Consider the following 4,254-nt stretch of genomic DNA (forward strand, 5'->3'; position numbering starts at 1 on the left):
CAGTCTCCCAAAGTGCTGGGATTACAGTCATGAACCACCGCACCAGGCCCACAGGCAAACTTTCAATAACATGCAAGAACTCAGGAACATGCTTGCCATAATCCCTTCCTGAGTAATCTACTAGAAAATTAGTTTCAGGAAACAAAAAATGACTGCAAGGATACCTATGTAAGTACTGATAGTAGACATTAAGAATGCACTTGCCTATACAAATAAGACCAAATAGGGATTAAAAGTGAGACAGGATAGCATGTGATGGTTATGTCCTCTAATAGTGTAAATACAACTCTCATAAAATGGGGAAGAATGGAGAGTGTGTATGAAAACTAGAAGGAGCTTACTGATTGCCTTATATGAAACATCTAGGAGAAAGAAAATATTACTTCAAATATTGGTGGGAAAGCAGGGGACGTGGAGAAGAGGTTACTATGTAAATTTGATATTGTTCATATTATGGCATCAAAGACAATAGTCCACCTCCATAAAGAAAGAGACAAAACACTAGCAAAATTATAAAATCCTAGCACTTTGGGAGGCTGAGGTGGGCAGATCACAAGGTCATGAGATCGAGACCATCCTGCCCAACATGGTGAAACCCCATCTCCACTAAAACTACAAAAATTAGCTGGGCATAGTGGTGCACACCTGTAGTCCCAGCTACTCAGGAGGCTGAAGCAGGAGAATCACTTGAACCCGGAAGGTAGAGGTTGCAGTGAGCCTAGATTGCACCAATGCACTCCAGCCTGGTGACAGAGCAAGACTCTGTCTCAAACAAACAAAAAAAAGAAAGATAACAATTAGAAAAAATTAAAATCTTCCTCAATACTGAAAGATATATCGAGAGAGAGAGAAAATGAAAAAAATCCACAAAGTGAAAGACATATAAGGTATTGCATGATAAAAGAGATGTATGATGTATATCATGACAATATGACAGAACTGAGCCAAACACATTGATCATATTAATAGTGTAAATATAAATAAATATATAATATATATATATATATTTATATATTTATATAATATATAAATATTATAAATAATATATAAATATATAATTTATATAATATATAAATATAATATATAAATATAATATATAAATATATTTATATAATATATAAATATATAAATATAGTTAACTCGCTCATTAAAAGGAAAAGATTTTTAGGTTGCCAACAAAGCAAAATGAAAATCTATGCTATATACAAGAGACATACCTAAAACAAAGAGATTAAGTTAGGTTAACAATGTTTATGTGGACAAAGATATATCAACTATATGTAAATCTAAAAAAACGCCAACAATAGGAGTCACAATTTTGCTATCTGATAAGACAGAACTTAGATCCAAAAACACAAAACAGTAAAAGAGATAAAGGCATTTTTTATTTTTTATTTTTTTATTTATTTATTTATTTTTTTTTTTTTTGAGACGGAGTCTTGCTCTGCCACCCAGGCTGGAGTACAGTGGCCGGATCTCAGCTCACTGCAAGCTCCGCCTCCTGGGTTTACGCCATTCTCCTGCCTCAGCCTCCTGAGTAGCTGGGACTACAGGCGCCGCCACCTCGCCCGGCTAGTTTTTTTTTGTATTTTTTAGTAGAGACGGGGTTTCACCATACTAGCCAGGATGGTCTCGATCTCCTGACCTCGTGATCCGCCCGTCTCGGCCTCCCTAAGTGCTGGGATTACAGGCTTGAGCCACCGCGCCCGGCCAAGGCATTTTATAATGATAAAACCTATCATTCACCATGAAGACATAAAGTTATTAACATACAGCAATCACTTTCATAAAGGAGAAACTATAGTATTTGCAAGGAAAAATAAATATAATAGGGGACTTTAACACATTTCTCTTGAATCCGGGAGGCGGAGATCCAACAGAACACACATAAAATAATACATTATGACCAAATGGAGTTTGGTCCATAAATGCAAGACAAAACATTAAGACCTTACAATAAGTCCTCCCACCACCCCCTCCCGAGTAGGTGGGATTACAGGCGCGCTACAACGCCCGCCTAATTTTTGTGTTTTTCGTAGAGACGGGGGTCTCGCCATGTTTCTCAGGCTGATCTCGAACTCCTGGACTCAAGCGATCCGTCCCCCTGGGCCTCCCAAAGTGCTGGGATTACAGGCATGAGTCATTGCGCCCCACCTAATTTTTAAAAAAACATTATCACCGAATGGACAAGACAGGGGTGATGCTGAAAATGTCAGACGCAAATTTGGATAGCAGCAAGAAGCATTTCTTTGAGGAGGAAGTAGATGATGAGGAAAGTGTGATTTTGACACTGGTGCCAGTTAAAGATGACGCAAATATGGAACAAATGGAACCAAGTGTTTCTTCAACTTCTGATGTCAAACTGGAGAAGCCTAAGAAATACACTCAAGGTCATCTACTTCAAACAAATGAACAATTTACAGCTCCACAAAAAGCTAGATGCAAAACACCAGCCCTCCCTTGCCAACCATTTTGCCTCCCAATAAGGTGTGTCGGGACACCTTGCGGGACTGGTGTCAACAACTCAGTTTGAGTACTAATGGCAAGAAAATCGAAGTTTATCTGAGGCTCCATAGGCATGCTTACCCTGAACAACAGCAAGATACGCCTGAGATGTCACGAGACCAGATTACAGCGATGTTCGAGGAAACGCAAGGCAGTGACCAAGAGAGCAAGGCTTCAGAAACGTTACGAGGTGAATGAGAGAGCAGAAGAGACTAATACAGTTGAAGTGATAACTTCAGCACCAGGAGCCATGTTGGCATCATGGGCAAGAATTGCTGCAAGAGCTGTTCAGCCTAAGGCTTTGAATTCATGTTCCATTCCTGTTTCTGTTGAGGCCTTTTTGATGCAAGCTTCTGGCGTCAGGTGGTGTGTGGTCCATGGCAGACTTCTCTCGGCAGACACAAAGGGTTGGGTACGCCTGCAGTTTCATACAGGTCAGGCCTGGGTGCCTACCACTCGCAGGAGGATGATTTCTCTCTTCTTGTTACCTGCCTGCATTTTCCCATCCCCAGGCGTAGAAGATAATATGTTATGCCCCGACTGTGCTAAGAGGAATAAGAAGATGATGAGAAGATTAATGACAGTAGAGAAGTAGCCGCAACCTGTTTGAATACAATGTACTAAAGGAGGGATGTACTTTCAGACCATGTAACCTATTATGAAGGAATGGAAGAGGAGACAATTTGAATGAATCCTCATCATCTACAAAACAAAATCATAGTGACTAGGACTCCACAGTGAAGATGGTTGACTAGTGACCCAGCCCCATCTAAAGAACCCCTTTCTGTAAGTCTGAAAACCCATTAAAATAAAGTCACTGCAATTGGAAAAAAAAAAAAAAAAAAAGACCTTACAATAGTGAGGTAGGTCTTATTAGTATGTATCCAATTCTGATCCCTAATAACAGAATACAGCTTTTTTTCATCTTCCTTTAAAACTTTACTTTAAATTAATAAATAATAATTATATATATTTATGGGGTACAATGTGATGTTTTGATATATGTATACTGTACATTATGGAATGATTAAATCAAGCTAATTAACATACCCCTCATCTCTCACTTACCTTTGTGTGTGTACGTCATGCAGACATTTAAATTTTGAAGTGTACATTATATCATTATTAACTATAGTCACCATTCTGTGCAACAGACCTCAAAAACGTATTCCTCCTAATTGAAACTACAGCTTCTTTTTAAGTGCACTTGAAACAGTCACCAGATTGACCATATCTTTGGTCGCACACAAAAAAAACTCGGTTAAGTCCCAAAGAACACAAATAAAAACAAAAACATTCTCTCTATATAATTCTACAAAACTAGAAATTAATAATAAGATTTTAAAACCAAAAGGTTTTTCTATCTAGGAACTAAAAATCACATTATTAAACAATCCTTGAATCAAATGAATAAATACCAGAAGAAGTTACAGAATTTCGTGAAAGTAGTCATGAAGAAAACATGACATATCGTAATCTGTGGTATTCAACAAATACAACAAAAGCAGTTAGTGGGAAATTTATTGTATTAAATATCTATATCTATGTGAATCAAAATAAAGGAATAAGCACCAACTCAAAAAGCTAGAAAAAAAAATCAACAAGGTAAACAAAAAAAAGTCAGAAAATAAACAAATAAAGATTAAAACAAATTAATGAGTTAGAAAACAAAAAACAATAAATACATTTTAAAAGTTGGTTCTTTTTTTAAAAAAAATCAAAAACAAAATAAACACAAAATCTAGGTAA

General features: G+C 37.0%; 1 pseudogene; it reads left to right on the forward strand.

Moving 5' to 3' along the window:
* Positions 1 to 2,209: 2,209 nt before the first annotated feature.
* On the forward strand, positions 2,210 to 3,300 carry LOC104659646 (annotated as a pseudogene).
* Positions 3,301 to 4,254: the final 954 nt, after the last annotated feature.

The sequence above is a fragment of the Rhinopithecus roxellana genome, chromosome 5, assembly GCF_007565055.1.
Source record: "Rhinopithecus roxellana isolate Shanxi Qingling chromosome 5, ASM756505v1, whole genome shotgun sequence".
NCBI classification, from domain to species: Eukaryota; Metazoa; Chordata; class Mammalia; order Primates; family Cercopithecidae; genus Rhinopithecus; species Rhinopithecus roxellana.